Source organism: Emys orbicularis, chromosome 2, assembly GCF_028017835.1.
Source record: "Emys orbicularis isolate rEmyOrb1 chromosome 2, rEmyOrb1.hap1, whole genome shotgun sequence".
Classification (NCBI taxonomy): domain Eukaryota; kingdom Metazoa; phylum Chordata; order Testudines; family Emydidae; genus Emys; species Emys orbicularis.
Genome location: NC_088684.1, coordinates 266,530,310 through 266,540,334, shown reverse-complemented (window position 1 = coordinate 266,540,334; position 10,025 = coordinate 266,530,310).

Genomic DNA, 10,025 nt, shown 5'->3' with positions numbered 1-10,025 from the left:
AGGAGTTCAGTCACAAATTTAATTAACGCATTATTTTTTTAATGCGCGTCATCAGCATGGAAGCATGTCCTCTGGAATGGTGGCCAAAGCACAAAGGAGCATACAAATGTTTAGCATATCTGGCATGTAAATACCTTGCAACGCTAGCTACAAAATAGCCATGCGAATGCCTGTTCTCACTTTCAGGTGACATTGTAAATAAGAAGCAGAGAGCAGTATCTCCCATAAATGTAAACAAACTTGTTTGTCTTAGCAATTGGCTGAACAAGAAGTAGGACTGAGTGGACTTGTAGGCTCTAAAGTTTTAAATTGTTTTGTTTTTGAGTGCAGTAATGTAACAAAAAAAACTTCATCTGTAAGTTACACTTTCATGATAGAGATTGCACTATGGTACTTGTATGATGTGAATTGAAAAATGCTATTTCTTTTGTTTACCATTTTTACAGTGCAGATATTTGTAATAAAAAATAATAAAGTGAGCACTGTACACTTAGTGTTCTGTGTTGTAATAGAAATCAATATATTTGAAAATGTAGAAAAATATCCAAAAATATTTACTAAATTTCAATTGGTATTCTATTGTTTAACAGTGCGATTAATCACGATTAATTTTTTTGAGTTAATCGCGTGAGTTAACTGCAATTAATCGACAGCCCTACTTTTTATATAAAAGCTTGGGGCTGCCCTAATGTAAGCAATCAAATTATATGATTGTGCTTTGTTTGGTCTGTGTTTTCTGCCTGTTCTGCACCTAGATGTGGTACTTCATCTGTAAATAAAATACAGTGTTCATACTGTTTGTATTATAGCAAGTAGCATACATGCTTATCTCTTCCTAAATGACCAGCCTTTTGAGACTATTAGACAATCCTCTAGTATTCTACCAAAAGTTGAGAAAGGGAAGGGTTTCACAAGCTATTTGATTAGCTCCACCCCCAACCTTTGCAATCCAGTATCAATGGGACAAAAATGTGTTTGTAATAAATTGTTTTAGAATTGTCAGATGTGACAGCATCTTTAAATATTAGAAACAAATTGTTCTGTGTATGTCATAACTTTTTTCCAATAATGGTCTACTAAGGATGTTAACCTGCAGATACTAAATATGTATGGCATCCAAATTGATACAATTCAGAAATTCTAGCTTGAGCTGTAATGGCCAATCATGAAAGATACATTTCTTTGTATAACATAATATGTTGAAAAGGCCAGATACCTAAATCATGGCCCGAGTGTAGCAACAAGAAACTTTTAAAAATAGCCCCTTCCTAATTTGTCAAGTCTGAACAATGCAGTTACGTGAACTTTTGATGTTTTTTTAGTAGTCACTTGCCATCTATACAATTTGTAATTGTTGTATTCTTTAAGTCGCAGCTTAATCTTAAACCCCCATTGCAATAAAAATAGTATATTAACATACCAACAAAGTGTGTTTAAAGAATGGTGTAACGTATTAATTATAGAGAAATTCTGAGTTAAGCTTGAAACGACTTAATCATAATCTTAACTTACATATTCATAGCACTATACGCACCACACACACACACTGATCTCTTAAATGTGACCTGAAAGGGATTTTTAAAACTGTATTTATGTCCATTCTGTTCCTTTGTATTTTCCTGTGTGCCCCCTCCCTGCTTTTCTCCCCCACTTCGTAGCTTTTGCCTGTCATGCTGTCTGGAGTGGCTCATGACTGTGAGTGCCAACCTCAGGGCAGACTTTCAAAAAGCCTTTTCTTAGGGCCATGATAATACTGTCTTTATTCTTGAAGATGTTGTACCTCTACATTCCTCCTTCAGCAAGAGGTCCTGTATTTCCTTATCAGCTTTCTGCAAGTCCATGATGTCCAGCTTTGGCTCATGGTCTTGGAATCTTTAGCCTGCACCCTGTAAGCCTTTTCGTCTGACCTTGTCCACAGGTATTTGTCTCCCATTAAGTAAGCTTGTTTTGCAAGCTCGTCGACTCTGTTAGTAAGCTTTGAGATCTCTGCCTGATCCTTTCTGTGTGCCTTTACTTTGAAGAGATATGTATTACCTTCCCTGGAGGTGGCAAGATTCCAGGCGTGCAAGAGATATTTCGCATAGCCTTCCCATCTGAGGGCGTCATGGATTGTTGGATCCACACTGGTATCCATTCTGTCAATGCTCTTACCACCCAGTCTGACTCTGGACACACAAAAAGGTTACTCTTTGGATCTGCGGCATTCAAGACAGCCAACATTGCAATGACTTGTGCTACCTGGGCCGAGTAAGGTAAAACGGTACCTTGCACGATGGTCTGTGAACTAATCTGAAGGGTAGCATATCCGGACTGCGGCTTGCCATCTTTGTAGAAACAACTTCCATCTACTACCCAGATGTCAAAAGTTTTTCTCTTTGGCCTCTTGGTATGCAATGCCCATCTTGAAGGGTGATTTGACTTGTTTGACGGTGTCCAGGGGCAGAGGGCATTCATCCTCCTCCCCTTGTATTAGAAGAGCATAAGGTTCAACAGATAGTTGAGATGTTTTATTAACCTTCACATTCCGGTTGACCAGGCTAAGGGTCCACCCTGCTAAGCTTGGGTTGGACACCCTCCCTTCATTAATGCGTCCTCAAAGAACATACTTGATGGGAGTATGTATTGTCTTGAGGATTACTGGGGACATACCGATCATGTATTCCCAATGGCCAAGGGCCCACGTGAGGGCTAACACCCCCTTTTCACATGCAGAATATTGTTGTTCCACATTGCTCAGTACCTTTGAGCCATATGTGACAGGCTTTGGACCATTACCAGTATCCTGAAGTAGGACAGCACCTAGGCCCTTATCTGTTGTGGCCAACTGCAACTGATATGGCATGTCTGGTCTAGGGTATACAAGTGCAGGAGCCTTCATGAGGGCTTGCTTAAATTTGACAAAAGCCTCCTTCTGCTCCTCTTTTCACGTCCACTCTTTTCCTTTTTTTAACAGCTGATGTAAAGGAAGTGCTATCTCCGTATACCCTTCCACGAATTCCCATGAGAATTCTGTTAATCCTAAGAAGGAACGTAAAGCAGATATATCCTGGGGTGCTGGAAGCTTGCTTTTAAGTTCAATCTTGTGGGCGTCTGGTTTTCTTCCATCCACTCCCAGCTCAATGCCCAGGTATGTTACTGTCTGGCGCACTAGCTGAGCCTTAGGTGGGTTAATTACAAATCCTGTATTCTTGATTTTTTTCCAGTACCATGTCGAGCACTTTCAAGTTTTTCTCCTTAGTGAGGGTTGCAAAAAGTATATCATCTACGTAGCTGAATACCTTGTCCCTCTCACCAATAGAGTCCCACGTTTTAGATACGTATTGATGGCAAATGGAGGGTGCATTATGGAATCCTTGGGGGACACGGCAAAATGTGTATTGCCGGTTCTTGAGAGTGAACGCAAATTTATGCCAGGCCGACCTGTGCAGCGGGATCGAGAAGAAGGCATTTGATAAGTCAAGTACTGAGAGCCACCTGGCTCCTGATGTTATCGTGGCCATAATCTTGTTAAATTTCACCACTACTGGGGTCAGACGGGGTGTGACCTTGTTAAGTTCCCGGTAGTCTACGGTGAGTCGCCAATTCTTTGATCGGCATTTAAGACTGGTCATATAGGTGAGTTACAGATGCTTTCTGTCTCAACTAACACACATTGGTCCACCAATGCCTGGATGATTTCCATCAAATCTTCTGCTGCTGCCGGATAACGATATTGATGCTATGGCTTGGGGTCTGAACCATCCACAATTATTTCAGCATTAATCCTCCTGCACCGCAGCTTATTGTTGGCAAAAGCCTTTAGGTGTTTGGTAGCCACTGCCTTTACTTCAGGCTCCCAATCTGGGATAGCTAGCTTTTCTGGCACTTTAAGTGCTGCTACGCAATGGGATGCAGGTATAGTCTGACATCCACTACCTTCTAGATCCCGTATCAACCATCTGTTTGGTAGATCCACAATTAACTTCATTTGGGATAACACATCCATTCCCAGGATGCTGTTGCCATCCAACTGCTGGACTCCAAATGTTGCCTTGATAGTAAATCGGTTAATGTTGCACTCAATTGGCTTTAGGAATAGGACGTCACTCTCCTTTCTGTTGAAGCCTTCAAGGACTTTTCCTTCTTTTATAGGTAGCTTACTTGCTAAATGATTGAGATTGAAATGATGGCATGGGTATCTATGAGCATCTGTTGTTTAAAGTGCCCAAAGTCTCCCCTCAGTACCACAGATGTTGTTGGTCTTCCCCATTGATTGTTCTCAGTTGATGCCACCATCGGGGAAGGAGGGGGAACTTGGCTCCATCATAATAAATTGGGTGCATTTTCTGATTGCTGCGCCTTGCCACTGACTGATGCTCCTTCACCATCTTCATGTCTAGCAAGCCTTTTTAATAGCTCCTCAGTAGGTAGACCATTGATTGCATCCTTGGCTTCGTACCTTAGCAGCCTTTTCCAGATCATATTTCTGAACATCTTTTGTTCAGCAGCAACTTCCTGGAGATTCACTCCTTTCTCCATTCCCTTTTGATGAAAGGTATTTGGCTTATTCATCTTCTGCTGGTAGCCATTGTGATTGAAGTTGCTATTGCTGCAGAGCTTTCTCTCTTTGCTGAATTGCTTGCCTTTGTTTTCAGTCACTTCTGCCACCTTCTTTATCGGCTTTTCTTCAAGGTGTCTCAGCGAGATAGCATTATGGTCTGTCACTCCCATAGTCCTCTTGTGGGCAAGAATCCTTGTAGTAACGTCTCCCTGAACTCAGGAATGTCACACAAAGTGGCCCCAGCAGGTTGTACAGCAGCTTCTTTTCGTTAAGATATTTTTCAGGTCGCTCTGACATCCAGTGATGCTCTGAATAAAGTCTTTCAAATAAATTACAATGTGGAAAATAAAATTTAACAATTCCCTCATACATTTGCATGACACTATCCATGTCTGCCACTTGGCTGTTTCCTGACAGAGCCCTGTACTCATCCCCATGCATGCACTCCCTAAGAAGTGCTGCAATATCCTCTCTGCTAATTCTGGGCAAGGAGCTAACCTTAGGTAGCCAGTTAAGAGCGGAGTCCCGGTTCAAGGGGCCCAAAACCTTGTCATGTCTTGTTTCTCTTGGTCTAGATGAGCCATAATTAACTACAGTAGTTGTAATTGAAGTCATCGGGAACCCTTTCCCTTCCTTGCTCCCTTCATTTTTTCCCCTGTTAATAAGGGTGTGGAAGGCTGGTGCGGTGTTGCTGCTACTTCTTCCTCAGAGTCTTCTGACTCAGAGTCAGTATCCCCTTAATGGATCAAGATGCATGGCTGATAGAAGCCCTGGAGTCTGCTTTAATTTTTCTTGCAACCTTTCCAGCTTGTGATTACACACAGCGTGGTTAGCCCGCTGACTTTGATTAGTTTGCAGTTCCTTTATAAGCTCCCTAATGGCTGTTTGGGATTCTTCATTTTTGGTGGTAAGTACGTAGCACTCCATCTCCTTTTTAGACAGGAAGGCACTCATTTATTGCAGCTGCATCTCTACCTTTCTGAGTTGGGTGACATAACTAAGGTTCTGTGTGGTGAAACTCTCAAGTTTATTTCCCATCTTTTCTAATTCTAAATTCTTTTTTGTCTACCTGGATTAAGCTGGGAAATTTTCTGATCTTGTTCCCCGCAGTGTTTAGTAAGTTCTTTGCCAACCATAGCTAACCCGTATATCAGTGCTCTCTTTCTTAATTCTACTAAGAATTCCTCCCATTTTTGAAATAGGGTGGAATATGCTTCTGTCCTTTTAAACAACCCTGGTGCCCACAGGTTTTTAAACTTCCCGAATCTGCACAATCATAGAATCATAGAATCAATAATTGAATTAATTTTTATTTTTCTCCGGCTCCCAGCCATCTGCTCCATACATCTTGCAACTCATGACTGAAGTCTGACCTACCACAGACTCTTCACAAAACTAGTGGCACACAGACCACTCACCACTGACTATACTAAGTCACTATGCAGGCCCAATCAATTGGACCGGCGTGTGCTGTGAAGCCTTTTCATACTCGCACAGGGCTGCCGAGCTACACAGTCAGCTTCTGTCTCGCAAACAGGCTCCACCAGCTATCGGAGCCGATGCCCACCCGCCCGCGAGTCAGGCCCACCGTACAAGTCGGCACCTAATCGGGCTTATCACTTACCGGATAACCTCCGGGATGAACTCGGGATCCACTGGTCCACACACAAACAGGCTGCTGGTTGATCAATCCGGCCAAGCCAACAGTGCCGAGCCGTTTGCTCCAGCCTGCCCCGGGCACACTGGTCCATACCCAATTAGAACAAAGGCACACAGGGCTAACAGGGCTGAGCTGCTTCTTCAAGCCTGGTTAGGACTTACACATCCCCAACCAGGTACCTCACAGCAAGCACTGACAGTACGCCGACTGCCTTCACATGCGTTTTTTCTGACCCACTGGTCAGATTCCTCTCCTGGAATCACACCAATGAAGGGTTGGTGGCACACAGGCCACCACAATGTCCACTGAGTCAGTGCAGCTGCTGACTCAGTGCAGCTGCTGACTCAGCATCCCGCAGTCAGCTACCCACCTACACGGTCAGTGGACTGCTATTAACACACCAACCAGATCATAAGGTAAGGGAAAATAAAACAAATCAATACAAGATATCTACACCGAATCACCACGAGAGCCAGCCTGTGATTAAATCACCAGATGGGAGTCCTGCCGAGGTCACCAGAAATATGTTAACCCGGAAAGGGTATTCAACAGGGAGCTACTGAATTTAGCCACCAGCCCTCACCCTACAGACTCGTACTACGTCTCGTATCTGTCACCAGAGATGATATTCACAGGAATAACATAAAGCAAACAGGATATAGAATACAAACAAAGTCAAATTTATTAAACAGGACTCCCAACTAAATAACAGTTCACATAAGGGAACTACTGTTGTGGCTCCTTGTGGCATGTAGCAGTTTAGATAGTTTAGTGTCCTTTTTCCTTTGTAGAGAGGCAAAGAATCATATCAGGAATCATAATACTCAAAAACCAGTGGGAGAACACTTTAACCTGTCTGGTCATTCTATGACAGACCTGCGGGTGGCTATCTTAAAACAGAAAAACTTCAAAAACAGACTCCAACGAGAGACTGCTGAGCTGGAATTGATATGCAAACTAGACACAATCAACACAGGATTAAATAAAGACTGGGAATGGCTGAGCCATTACAAACATTGAATCTATCTCCCCTTGTAAGTATTTTCACACTTGCTTCTTATCAAACTGTCTGTACTGAGCCATCTTGATTATCACTTCAAAAGTTTTTATTCTCTTACTTAATTGGCCTCTCAGAGTTGGTAAGACAACTCCCACCTGTTCATGCTCTCTGTATGGGTGTGTATATATATCTCCTCACTATATGTTTCACTCTATATGCATCCGAAGAAGTGGGTTGTAGCCCACGAAAGCTTATGCTCTAATAAATTTGTTAGTCTCTAAGGTGCCACAAGTACTCCTGTTCTTTTTGCGGATACAGACTAACACGGCTGCTACTCTGAAACCTGTCATTATGCAAGGCACTGCATTTAGCCGTATGGAGTGGAAATCCATCAACTTCATGAAAAAACTCGTACAGATACAGACAGACATCATCTTCCTTTCCAAATGCAAGCAGATGGACATCATACCAAAAGGACTAAAGGTAAAAAATCCATTACAATCTACATATCATACAGACTATGCTGAGAGACTGTGTCACACACTCTCAAAGAAACTGCGAAACCACCTGATCAGCATCCTATACAGCAAACAGGGAAAGATTAAGAATGAGCTCTCAAAACTGGATACTCTCATAAGAAACCAACCTTCCACACAAACTTCCTCATGGATAGACTTTACAAAAACTAGACAAGCCATTTACAAGACAAACTTTGCCTCTCTACAAAGGAAAAAGGACACTAAACTATCTAAACTGCTACATGCCACAAGGAGCCACAACAGTAGTTCCCTTAACCCACCCAGCAATATTGTTAATCTTTCCAGCTATACTCTTAGCCCAGCAGAAGAGTCTGTCCTATCTCGGGGCCTCTCCTTTTGTCCCTCCAGACCCACGAACATGATACAGTTCTGCGGTGACCTAGAATCCTACTTTCGACGTCTCCGACTCAAAGAATATTTCCAACATACCTCTGAACAGCATACTAACCCACAGAATCCCCCCTACCAGCACTACAAAAAAAAGGATTCTGCGTGGACTCCTCCGGACGGTCGAAACAACAGACTGGATTTCTACATAGATTGCTTCCGTCAACGTGCAAAGGCTGAAATTGTGGAAAAGCAACATCACTTGCCCCATAACCTCAGCCATGCTGAACACAACGCCATCTACAGCCTCAGAAACAACCCTGACATCATTATCAAAAAGGCTGACAAAGGAGGTGCTGTCGTCATCATGAATAAATTGGAATATGACCAAGAGGCTGCTAGACAGCTCTCTAACACCACATTCTACAGGCCATTGTCCTCTGATCCCACTGAGGATTACCTAAAGAAACTACACCATCTGCTAAAAAAACTCCCTGACAAAGCACAGGAACAAATCTGTACAGACACATGCCTAGAACCCCGACCAGGGACATTCTATTTGCTACCCAAGATCCATAAACCTGGAAATCCTGGACGTCCCATCATCTCAGGCATTGGCACCCTAACATCAGGCTTGTCTGGTTATGTGGACTCTCTCCTCAGACCCTACGCTACCAGCACTCCTAGATATCTTCGAGACACCACTGACTTCCTGAGGAAACTACAATCCATCGGTGATCTTCCAGAAAACACCATCCTGGCCACTATGGACGTAGAAGCCCTCTACACCAATATTCCACACAAAGATGGACTACAAGCTATCAGGAACAGTATCCCCGATAATGTCACAGCTAACCTGGTGGCTGAACTCTGTGACTTTGTCCTCACCCACAACTATTTCACATTTGGGGACAATATATACCTTCAAGTCAGCGGCACTGCTATGGGTACCCGCATGGCCCCACAGTATGCCAACATTTTTATGGCTGACTTAGAACAACGCTTCCTTAGCTCTCGTCCCCTAATGCCCCTACTCTACTTGCGCTACATTGATGACATCTTCATCATCTGGACCCATGGAAAAGAAGCCCTTGAGGAATTCCACCATGATTTCAATAATTTCCATCCCACCATCAACCTCAGCCTAGATCAATCCACACAAGCGGTCCATTTCCTGGACACTACTGTGCTAATAAGCGATGGTCACATAAATACCACCCTATACCGGAAACCTACTGACCGCTACACTTACCTACATGCCTCCAGCTTCCATCCAGGACACACCACACGATCCATTGTCTACAGCCAAGCTCTAAGATATAACCGCATTTGCTCCAATCCCTCAGATAGAGACAAGCACCTACAAGATCTCTATCAAGCATTCTTAAAACTACAATACCCACCTGCTGAAGTGAAAAAACAGATTGACAGAGCCAGACGAGTACCCAGAAGTCACCTCCTACAAGACAGGGCCAACAAAGAAAATAACAGAACACCACTAGCTGTCACCTTCAGCCCTCAACTAAAACCTCTCCAGCGCATCATCAGAGATCTACAACCTATCCTGAAAGATGATCCTTTACTCTCACAGATCTTGGGAGACAGACCTGTCCTCGCTTACAGACAACCCCCCAACCTAAAGCAAATACTCACCAGCAACCACACATCACTGAACAAAAACACTGACCCAGGAACCTATCCTTGTAACAAAGCCCGATGCCAACTCTGTCCACATATCTATTCAAGTGACATCATCATAGGGCCTAATCACATCAGCCATACCATCAGGGGCTCGTTCACTTGCACATCTACCAATGTGATATATGCCATCATGTGCCAGCAATGCCCCTCTGCCATGTACATTGGCCAAACCGGACAGTCTCTACGCAAAAGAATTAATGGACACAAATCTGACATCAGGAATCATAATACTCAAAAACCAGTGGGAGAACACTTTAA